We start from the raw sequence: 12792 nt of genomic DNA on the forward strand, positions 1-12792 counted from the left end.
AGGTAGGATATTTCACTATGCTCTAGGGGAAGAGGTCTAAGTAGGCTTATGAACAGGAACACTATCAGGAACTACAGCTGGAACACCCTCTCCACCTATCTTTCTCTTTCTGGGCCATGAGGTGACTTTTTTCTGCAGTTCAGGTCATTTATACACAGCTCTGAATTGATCATTCATTCACCTGTTTAACAGGAATGGGTGTGCTCATCCTGTGTGCTCAGTGTACTCCAATATGGTAGGATATAGACCAGGGCTGGCTTCATGGGCACAGACCCATGCAATCAAATGGCCCCACATTTGGTTTCATGCACTGCTGTGGCCATCTTGCAATTCTAAGTATTTTCACTGAACTTACATTTTGTAAGTGAAGTCCAGTCAGATGATGAAACATTCTCATGAGTAAAAGAGATACCCACAGTTCTTTGCCTTCCCATTTACATATAGCATTTTGGCTGCCCCCGTGGCCCACAGTGCAAGGGTATCCAGAGAGACTCAAAAAAGTACAAGGAAAGTATGTTACTGGCCCTACTGAGTATGGTGGGAAGGAGGGAGGTGCTGACATACTAGAAGCTATGCTCTTTGTTCTAGCCAGAGTAAGGACCAATAAAATCCTTTTATTATTACATTAGTTTCAGGTGTACAATATAATGATTCACCATTTCTATACATTACTCAGTGCTTATTACTCAGTACTCTTAATCCCCTTTATCTATTTCACCCTTACCCCCACCCACCTCCCCTCTGGCACCGCCAGTTTCTTCTTTGTATTTAAGACTCTGTTTTTTTTTTTTTCCTTTGTTTTGTTCCTTAAATTCCACATGTGAGTGAAATCATATGGTATTTGTCTTTCTCTGACTTATTTTGCTTAGCATTGTACCCTCTATGTCCACCCATGTTTTTGCAAATGGCACGATCTCATTCTTTTTTAGTGGCTGAGTATTATTCCATTAAATATATATATATTTTTTTTTCACATCTTCCTAACCGTTCATTTGTTGATGGTCACATGTTTTCTCATTCATGTTACTTCTCTGCATTAGCCAACCACTTACTGCTAAAATGATGACATAGAAGGAAAGGAAAATATAGGGCAATGCATAGTTCCTTTCCTTTTCAGTCCTTCCTTACTCATTAGTAAGCTGAATATACAGAGTGTCAGTAGAATGTATCAAGAAGTGAAATAAAGATTGTTGAGTTAGTTTTGTGTAACATTTCCACTGTTCTGGTAAGGATGAAATACATAGACATGTACAAGCTAAGAAATATGAATTGTGTAAATTTTGTGATACCATATGTGAGTTAATATTTGCATAATGTGCATAAATTCTCTTTTATTTGCATTTAAAACTGCCATTGCACAACATAAAGATGAATAGTAAAATCCATGCTAATAATTTACAATTTCAATTTTTCTTAACTTAGAATGTCATTAAATAGCAAATAAAAAACAAAGTGCTAAGTTGAAAAAGAGACCAAGAAAGAAAAAGTCTTATGCCTTGGTACATTTAACCACACTTATTTCCTGCTTTTTGAACAAAGCACTCTACATATTTATTTTGCCCTGAGCCCCACATATTATGTAGCCAACCCTATTCTGAAGATAGGCAGGTGAACAAAATGGACAAGGTACCTACTGTCATGGAACTCACTTTCTGGGGGAGGGAGAGAAGAGGAGAGGCAGAGAGGAGAGGGAGAGAGAAAGGCAGGCAGGAAGGCAGGAAGGCAGGTGGGAAGGCAGGAAGGAAGGAAAGGAAGGAAGGAAAAGAAAGAAAACCTTACTATCTCATAAGTGTTTGGAGGAAATAAGCAGGATGACATGATTAGCAAGGGGAGGTGATCTACTGTAGCTTGGGTGGCAGAGAAAGCATCTCCAAGGAAGTGTTGTTTCAGCAGAGACCTAAAGCAGCTAATGACTTTGTGGAAGTGAAAATCTTCCTCTTCATACCTAGACTTTGTTCCATGCTTTGAAATCAGCCAGAACAAGCTCGATTCTCTCTCACAGTTTTATAGATGACAGTCAGGTCTTCCCCAGGCTTCTCCACTTCTCTCCACTGTGCCTCTGCTCCTGGGTGACCCTCCTCTGGACTTCCTTTCAAAGGAAGTTTCAGAGACTTTTCTTTCAAAGCTACCCATAGACCAGGACAGGTTGAGAATAATATGAAGTGCCCGTATTTCTGCCCAAGAGCCTCAAAGAGCCCAAAAACACAGTCCCTGGAGGAATAATTCCCTTTTTCCAGTAACTCTTGGGAAAAGACACCTGACCAAACCTCCTGTCTTTGTTAGTCATGCAAAGAAAGTCACATCAGAAGAAAGGGTGACTTGAATGAGCCCAGATGTTTCACTTAAAACCACAGCCAGGCGTAGCATTTAAGCAATTTTTTTGCAGTCATTTCTTTTTGTGTCATGCAAATGCTCAAAAGTGGCCTAGGGAGACAGCACGTCTTAAAAGATGACAATTGCAAATGGCAGCAAATAGCAAACACGATAATAACTTGTCATGTTTAACACAAAGTTACAGCAAAGGCAAGCTGCTTAGCAGTAAGCAGATGTGGACTATAAGGCAGATTGCAGACAGCTCAATGCAGACAGGTCACAAAGCATTTTGGTAAAACATTATAAAAATACTACCTATGGTAGAACATATACAGTAAATATGATATTTCAAGAAGGATTTAGAAACATGCAAGATTTACTATGTGAGAGTTTTTAAAAAAGAGCAATTGATGTCTCAATCAAAGGAGCTACGAGTTTTGCCAAGTGAAGCAGAATTTGATTATGTAGAGGATTTCAAACTAGCATTTATTTTTTTTCCAAAAAGAATGCTGCACTTGGCAGCAAGCTCCATTCCAGTGCACAGAAGTTAGTAAACTGATGAAATAGCAGGGGACTCTTCTAGAGAGGCTAATTGCTACATCAATTTCTGCCAAGACCATGTGAAAATAAACCCCTCTGTCCTATCGTGCTGTCACTGGAAAGAGATTGGGGTTGACAATTAAAAGCTCAACAAGTAAAAGGTGCATTTAGGCATTTAATTATGATATGCCCTCACTAAATATGTGTTGAATGAATAAAAGGATAAAATCTAAAAGTTGAGGTTGCAGGACAGTGTCCTGCACTAGGTTATTGGAACTCTAAATGTTTTACAACAGCATGAGTATAGATTCTTACACAAGCATGTACAAAGACATGTTTAATTACGTGACATACATGAGCTGTTAAGTCCTAACTACATGTCCATAATGATTTTGAGAAGTTTGCTCTACACATGGAAAAGACAAGTTCATTTGCCACTGGGGCATCTGTGATGAAAGGAGGAAGAGGCAGCTTGACATTCAATTGCAGTCAGTAGAACAGGCTGTTGTGCCAGACTGCCATTGCCTCATCTTGCAAAGGCTGAGACCATGACCTATGTGGGCAAGTCCATTGTGTGATGTGATGCAGCAAGTGATTCCAATTGTGACTCTTCTCCAAGCCAGTCCCTACAGACATCGCCAGTTTATGAGATATTTGGAAGCAGTGAAAGCATCATGGGCAGATGCCATTCATTTTTATGCCATCAGATGGGGAAACTTGAATGCGATTTATGGAGTTGCTTCCTCAGATTAGAGACTTTTGGGAGTTGCAAGGCCAAGAAACCCAACTTGTTGGAGTGATTGCTGTTCACATGGTGATTCTTTCTTACAGTTGTGACAAAACATGGAAATACATTGAACTTGAAATTTCAAAGAAAAAAAAAGCAAGGAGCATTACCATACCTTCAGAAGTATGATTACTTATTTTAAAACTGGACAGATACATTTTTTTCTTTTTAAACATTTTCTTTAAAAATTTTTTTAACATTTGTTTATTTTTGAGACAGAGAGAGACAGAGCATGAACAGGGGAGGGGCAGAGAGAGAGGGAGACACAGAATCTGAAACAGGCTCCAGGCTCTCAGCACAGAGCCCGACATGGGGCTCGAACTCACGGACCGTGAGATCATGACCTGAGCCGAAGTCAGACGCTTAACCGACCAAGCCACCCAGGCGCCCCTGGACAGATACATTTTGAAGAAGTCGATCATCATGCAATAAAATGAAAAGTAGTTACAAAATGGTGAAAAGAGAATTGGAACATCAGAAGCAGATTGTCATTTTTGTTGGATTACAGTCACAATTTTAAAGAATGAACAAGGGTTTATTCTAAAAGGGCAGCACAGTTTAAGAGCCTCTCTTAGACTTAAAAGCAAATCAGGTCCCAACAACATTTGTTTTCATAGTATATTAACCTCAAAACTGGTATTTCTCCTGCATGTTTAACTCTAGCAAATATTGGATTCCCGTGAATCTGCTAAAATGCAATGTGTTTATTCATGCTTCTGAAAACTCAAGCAGAGGGTCGCTATCAATGCCACAAAACTGTCCTGAATTAGGATGTGTGTCCCAGCTGAGAATTGGAAATGATTCATTATGTCAAATATCAGCATTCTCATCAACATGTTCAAAATGGACCAAAGATATAATTGGGCATATACTGTGTGTGCATGCAGGAAAGAAATGGATTAAACTCTTATTATTTGTAGGGACTTTAAAAAATTAGTATTACTGTTTTAAATCTCACATAATTTTGAATAACTAATGAGCTTTATCATTGTTGTTCTTACCTTTACCTCTTAGGATTTCTAATCCTGTAGTTTACTACCAAAGAAAAAAGTGGGTTTTCTAGCTCTAGGCTATAACCTTTGCTAAAAGTGAGCCTTGTATTAGAGTTCACTCCATCCCCTCTGAGCCTACTTTGTGCTCCCTCTGGGCAGGAAGTAAGATCCATCTGTTTATCTTTAGCCTTGCTCTCACTGGCAGACTGGCTCACATACTGGCAAAGAGATGGTCTGTCACTTTGAATTTCATGGAGAACTTCACCCCAGTCTCATGAGTCCCATGACCTTCGTGACTCAGACATTTATGGCCTATTCTCTTCCATGCTTTCTGGATCCAGGATACTGGGGAGTGACATAAATGGTCAGTCATTGGCTGGTTCTGAGAAGACTTCCAAGAATAACTGCCACAAAACTTTTAACAAAACTATGAGTTTTAAAGATCTAGAATGTTGTCTGTCAACTGAGGTCTAGAATGGAGACTACAAACTGGTGGTCAAATCATCCAACAGGCATGTTTTACTTGGCCAAGTTAGTGTTGGCCTGCAGAGTGTTTAAGAAATATTTAATTAGTTCCCAACATTTAAAAATCAGATTTCACGTAAAAATCCAGGTTTCTGGCATCGCTTGATTTGGTAGCACAAAGTCTGCATTCCCACCTGGCAATAATGGGCTGTAGCTCTATAGCAGTCACCCCATCTAGGTGGGGCAAGCCCACTCCAGTTTACCATACTTCCTACCACTCCCTACCAGAACTACTTCACTAGTCTCTATAACATGCCTGGCTCTGGCAGGCTTTGGAGGTTGGGATCTTTAGAATGCCAGTGTGGCTAGCACTTATGGTAAGAACTGTGAGGGAAAACAGAGACAGATTAGCACTTCCTGGGTTATCATCTGGTTAGAGGAAATAAGAATAATAACAATAATAATAAAGCTAATTTATGGATTAATTAAGGTGTTAATTGTGAGGTATCAAGCACGGAAGTGACCCCTGACCTACACATACTCCTAATGTGTGTCGATACATTGGAGTGATGGCTGGGAATATCAGCCCTGCATGAGACCAACTGAAGAATCCAACAGTTTGTCTACTTAAACCATGAAGGTGTCTCTTAGCATGGAGTTCAGAAATTTATCCATGCATTTATCCACTTATTCCTCTTTTCAATAACTACCTATGGACTGGTTTGGGAGGCCAGAGAAGTTTACCACCCAGATCTCTCTTCAAGTGAATCTTCATGGACAACAGGTGCAGGTGCTATTCTTTTGGATCCACTATGGACCCAGCTTCCCCAGGATCAATTTCAGCCACTATCTAAGCATAATGGGGGTTTTGGAACCAGGCCAGTCATGCCCAACATTAGACTTCTCTAATAGGAAACCTTTATGTGGGCCCCCCTCTCAGCCTGGAGAAGACTTTCTCAGAACTTCACTGTGGCCTAAGACTTTTTTTACCCAATCATCCCTCCTTCCTTCCTTCCCTTTCTCCATTCACAGGCATCAGACCTGTGTCACAGTCTGAAAGCTCCCCAGCCTACTCTTGCTTCCTCCCCTTCGTTCTTCATAGGTATTTCCACTCATAAGCTTCTTGTATGCCTAATCCTATCTTGGCTTCTGTCGTCAGAGGACTCAGACTGACACAACTGTGTATTGTGTGTCAGGTACTGTAGTAGGTGCTTGAGACATAGAGTATATAAAACAGGCAGGATACCTTCATTCATAGAGCTTGCATTAAAGTGAAGGTAGATACACCACAAGCAAGAGAATAAATAAATAAAACCATAGAAAGGCTAGAGAATGATTTGTAGATTGACTGTGTGCTCCAGAAACGTCTTTCTGAGGAGATAATGCTTAAGCTGACACCTAAATGAGAAGGAGCTCATCAGGTGAAGGTCTTACAGGGGAACAATCCAGGCAGATGGAAGAGCAAGTACAAAAGGTTGGGATAGGAGTGACTTGGCATAGTTGAGAAAAGAAAAAAAAAAAGCCAGTGTGGCTGAAAAATAAAGAGGAAAAGATTGGAGATTGGAATGAGCAAGGATGTTGAAGAACTAGCAAAGAGCCTAATTTGGGTTTGTAGGTCACACAATAAGTAATTCAGAGGAGGTCAAGAAGACCATCCTCCGTCTCCAAGGACAGATAGAGTTAGGTCAAGATAGAACTCTGAGGGCTTGTGTCTGCTGATAAATGTTGCTATAAAAAGACAAAGGTTTTCGTCATATTATAACTATAAAACTTTTGGATGCACTTGCACTGAGCAGGCTTTATGGACCATCTTGAGAAACTACCCAAATATTGCATCTGTACAAAATGCAGGGCTCTGAGCTGTAGATTTACACTGTGTGTGTGTGTGTGTGTGTGTGTGTGTGTGTGTGTGTGTGTGTGTGTGTAAAAGAAATCAGTTTGGAAGCTGAGTACCATTCCTGTGTGCCTTCAGAATTTAGAGAAGGAAGAGATGACTTTGAACTGGAATAAGTCCAAGAGAATTTCTTGGAAGAGTAAGTTAGCTTATCAAAATCATTGCCTCCTAGGAAAGGGGTAAAAATCCAGATAGCTTCTTTTGCTAAAACTGGCTGATTTGATTTCCATTCTCAGAAAAGAAGGAGTCAACCAACACCCACTGCAAATATGCCACCACTCCATCTGACTCATTGGCCATTAGCAAACCTATGGGAACTCCTGAACAAATGAGAAAATACAATGAAATTTGGAGAGGGATTCTTGTGCAACATATATTCTTTGGATAATAGCTTCAAGAGTTGGCATTTCTGGCCTATAACTACTGTTCTTGGTGTGGACATTCCTGGGAATCTTTATCTTAACCAGAGGACCTGGCAGGCTATTGTTAGCCTCTGCTCCTGCCACTGCCCAAAGTATAATTTGAGTTTTAAGAGGCTTTGCCTTTTCACCTTGCCTTCATCCCATCAGGGACAGGACAGTGAGAAACATCTATGATAGCCACCATGACTTTCCTTTGGAGAGTCGCTGGGCAGCTACACACCCTAGGAAAGTCTCCTGAAATAGAACTGCATTATCTGAGGACTGAAAAGGTGCTGGAAAAGCTCACTTAATTATAAGAAAATTGATGAAAGGCCTGGATGGTTTCCCATAGTCTGAGGAGCTCAAAATCTCGATACAGGCCCCAAAATGTCCATCATTCAGCCCTTGCTAAGGCTGTGTCAACATGATGGCAAACAACAGCCTGAGCATGGGAAGAATCCAATCTGTTATCTCATGAGAGAATGCAAGCTATTTGAAATGTGATTTGGATTTTTTAAATTTCTGTCTGAATATTTTTAATTCTCTGTTGATGTATAATAAACATACAGAGAATTACACATAAGTGAACAGATCAATCAACTTAAAAAGTGGATATAACTATATAACCAGATCAAGAGCTAGATATTAGCAGTACCCCAGAAGTCCCCCTGTTGCTCCCTTTCTGCAGCGGGAGATCACTCTCCTGGATTCTAATACAGATAATCTAACTTTGCTTGTTTTGTATTTTATATAAATTGAATACCATATGCATTCCTGATCTCAAGGGAAAAAAATTAGGATTTCACCATTGAATACAATATATCATATGATTTACATATCAAATTAAGGAAGTTCCCTTCCATTTCTAGTTTTCTATGAATTTTCATCATGTATAGATGTTGAATTTTGTCAAATACTTTCTTTTATTCTACTGAAGGGATCTTTTTTCTGCCTTTTTTTCTATTAACATAGTGAATTATATTAGTTGATTTTTCTAATGTTAAGTAAACCTTCCAAAACTAGAATAAAACCTATTGGCCAGAGTAAACCTTTCAAAACTAGAATAAAATCTATTGGCCATATTATTCTTTTTATATATTACTGGCTTAAATTTTCTAACATCTCATTTAAAAGTTTTTGCATTTATGTTTCTGAGTTGTCTGCAATTTTAATAACAAATTTCATTTTTAAAATAGATCTTAACTTGCTATTCAGTTTTTCTTTAATTTTGTCAGTTGTAATAAATAACATTTATTTGAGGAATTTGTATATTGTATTCAAATTACCAAATGTGTTGGGTTAAAGTTTGTCGCAATAGCCTCTTATTATCATTTGATGACTGTAGGATCTATGGTAATGTTCTCCATTTTAATGCTGATATTAACAATTATTTTTATTTCCTGGTAAGTTTTGCTAGGGATTTATCAATTTTATAGATCTTTTCAGGGAACTAACTTTTGGTTTTTCTGATTTTCTCTTTCATATGTGTGTGGGTTTTCTAAAAATACCATTGATTTGTCTTTTACTCTTTCTATTTCTGATTTCTATTTACTCTTCTTAAGTTTGATTTGATGGACTCTTTATTCCTCCACTCATTTCTTGAAGATGGAAATATAAATAATTGATTTCATGAGTTTCTTCATTTTTCTCCATTTAGAAGTATAAATTATCCTCCTTCTAAAATAGTGCTTTTATCTACATTTCACAAGTTTTAATGTGTCATGTCTTTATCATCATCCAGTTCAAAACATTTTAATTTTCAGTTGATTTCTTCTTTGGTTCATGGATTATTTATAAACCTATTTTTTTTTTTAATTTCTAGGTAGTTAAATTTTTTCTAATCATCTTTCTGTTACTAATTTTTTTCTTGATTCCACTGTGATCTGAGAACATATTCTATGTAATTTAAAAAAAAAATTCATGTTTATTTTATTTTTGAGAGAGTCAGAGCGCAAGCAGGGAAGGGGCAGAGAAAGAGAGGGAGACACAGGATCTGAAGTAGGCTCCAGGCTCTGAGCACAGAGCCCAACATGTGGCTCAAACTTAAAAGCCTTGAGATCATGACCTGAGCCGAAGTCAGATGTTTAACCGACTGAGCCACCCAGCCCTATTCTATGTAATTTTAATCATTTGAAATTTATTGGGACTTGCTTAATGACCTAATATTGGGTTAATTTGGGTTAGTATTTTAGGTACACTTGCAAAGAATGTCAGTGTCGTGTTTTCCATATTTGTCAAATAATCCAGATTTATTAGTTGGTCAAATAATCCAAGTTTCTTAGTTTATTAGTTATTCAGATTTTTTATATCATTCTCTGTTTTTTTGGTTGCTTGTTCTATCAGCTATTGACTTAAGTGTATTAAAGTCTCCCACTATGATTATGATTTATTTATTTTTTATGTTTTGCCAATTTAAAAAATATTTTTAAGATTTATGGAGTGCAGTCAAATTTAGGGATATGATATCTTTGAAATGGATTGAACCCTTTTTTCTTAGAAAATGCCCTTTTAAGGGGTGCTTGGCTGGCTCGGTGAGAAGAGCATTTGACTCTTGATCTCAGAGTCATGAGTTCAAGCCCCACATTGAGCGTAGAGCTTACTTAAAAAAAATGCCTCTTTAAAATATCCAACAAAATTTTTAAAATAAATTTCAATTTTCTATGTATATGCATTCTATACATACCACTATGCACATGGATTGTGATAGAGAAAGATCGAGATCAAGATGGAGATCAATTTACAGATCCTGTTGATTCTGTTTTTCTGGAACTGACTGATATATCAGCATTTTATGCATCCCAAGAAATCAGAAAATATTCTTTGAGGAAAATTAGTCATATATTTAAAACTTCTAGTTTTTGTTATTCTAGTTTTATAACCACTAAATCTTTGCTAATTTCTCTTTTTCTCAGCAAAGATTCACTCCTATATATTTTCATGACTCCCTGGCCTTTCAGAGGCAACTCCTAATATTTGTAATGCCCTCTTTGCCTGGTGAATGAATGAGCTTCAAAACTAGGACTTCAGATTTTTTGTGGCACTTTATTCATAACTATTCATCCATATATTCACTTCACAGACACTTCTTGAGCTTCTGTCATGTCACAAAACTGACCTCCCTGCTGTCAAGGAGTTTTTAGTTTCTGTTAGAACAATTAAACCCCAAAACAAGGACCCATGGTTGATGATAAAGTTTTTTACCTATACACATTGAAATGAGATAAAGATAGCAATGTACATGTCTGTATAAAAGAATTAATTTCCCTTTTCTTTAGAAAGACTTCATCCTGAGATTACACTCTTCATATGTTCAGTGCAAAATGTCTTTTCTTGCTTCTCCTACCAGAAATCATGAAGTAGTTTGTAGCAGCTTCAACAATCAGAAAAAAAGAGACATCTTTAACATCATTTTTTAAATGATTTTTTTTTAACGTTTGTTTATTTTTGAGACAGAGAGAGACAGAGCATGAACGGGGGGAGGGTCAGAGAGAGAGGGAGACACAGAATCCGAAACAGGCTCCAGGCTCTGAGCTGTCAGCACAGAGCCCGACGCGGGGCTCGAACTCACGGATCGCGAGATCATGACCTGAGCCGAAGTCGGCCGCTTAACCGACTGAGCCACCCAGGCGCCCCAACATCATTTTTTTAAAGTCACAGAGAGCTGCAGAAGTAACGACGACTAGATGAACTAAAATTCAAAAACAGTAGAGAAAATTTCCTAGAAGGCCCGTTGATTGTGGGTATGAACTCATAATTGGTCTTCACCTGGGAGCAAGTCATGAAAACATATGGAGGATTCAGATATTGTGAATATGTCTGTACATTTTTAGCACAGGCTGAGTGTAGGAGAGCAATGGGAGATGAGGCTAGAAAAGGGACAGATGTGGTAGGAGAGGTGCAGATGCCAAATTCATTCATCTGCTATGAGATGTATCCTATGGCAAAAGGGAGCCATTGAGAAATTCTCAATAACTAAGTGATACCACTACCATTTACACCCATTGTGTCTGATAGGTTATTTAAGTTATTAATATACTTTTTTCTTCCAGCTTACTGGGGTATGCATCTCTTTCTAAATTTACTTTCAATTACTTCTTTTTAAGAATTTTTTAATGTTTATTTATTTTGAGACAGAGAATGCCAGCAGGGGAAGGGCAGGGAGAGAGAGAGACAGAATCCAAAGCAGATTCCAGGCCCTGAGCTGTCAGCACAGAGCCCAATGTGGGGCTTGCACCCAGGAGCAGTGAGATCATGACCTGAGCTGAAGTCGGACACTCAACCAACTGAGCCCCCCAGGCACCCCTATTTTCAATTACTTCTTGGTGATCATAAGAGTATTTACAGAGACTGGCATTCATTACAAATCACAGCTTTTCTTTTTCTTCTAGAGAGCAAGTAGTTAAATATTGCAGGCACCATAGATGGGACTGTAGAGGATTGGGGTGTGCAGTTTTTCTAGGGACCATGATAAAATACAGAAATACCTGTACACTCTGGAGCCTCCAGATGAGGGTCAGCGAGTCTTCTAAGTGAACACCAATGTGGAGGGGAGTTGCTTGGGACTGAATCCTTGGTTCTAGCAATCTCCTCCAATCAAGGATGTAAGGAGTTGGTATTTTTTTCTTCTCTGTATTTCTTAACATAATGTCAGAAAGACAATCATCCCAAAGAAGTGGGATAAATTTGAGAGAATGGCCATTCCTCTGCATTACAAACTCTAAACAGCTATAGCTAAATGTTTAACCTCAGTAGGGCCAGGAGGAGTACTGTGAAATTTGACAATAGATGGACTTAGGTTTCAATGCCAGAAGAAGCAGCATTATCAACTGGAACAATAAAAAAAGGTTCATCAGAGTAAGACATGGATTGGTGGTGGTCATTGGGGGGAAAGTAAGTAAAACAATCTCATTCTTATGCCAAAGTAATTGGCATGTCCTATAAATTGAAGAGAAATAAACTTTATAATTCAGAACCCTAATCACGCAGAATTCAAAATTATCCGAGTTAACCAAGATCTTAAAATACAACATCAAAATTGCTAACAGTCTACCTATTTTTTTTAATTACAGTGAACCTTCAATAATGTCTTTACTCACCTCCCCAAAGCTTTAGGGGACATTGGACATTTCTCTGTAAGCAGATTGGGTTATTTGTCCAAGTGACTCACAGTTTTGAAATAGGAAATACAGCTTCTATCCATAGAAACCCCCGTATCTGGTGGTCAAAAATTAAACATTGCATGTCTGTATTTTGGATGCTGAGTATTTGAAATAATCCTTCATAACCATTTGTTTGAAATGCTTTGTCTCATCATAGTTATACAGCATCCACTTTTTAAAACAAGGATTTTTTAAAAATGTATCAATAATCTGATAGGATTTTGAGAGATGAATATTTACC

Source organism: Panthera tigris, chromosome F2 (genome assembly GCF_018350195.1).
Source record: "Panthera tigris isolate Pti1 chromosome F2, P.tigris_Pti1_mat1.1, whole genome shotgun sequence".
NCBI classification, from domain to species: Eukaryota; Metazoa; Chordata; class Mammalia; order Carnivora; family Felidae; genus Panthera; species Panthera tigris.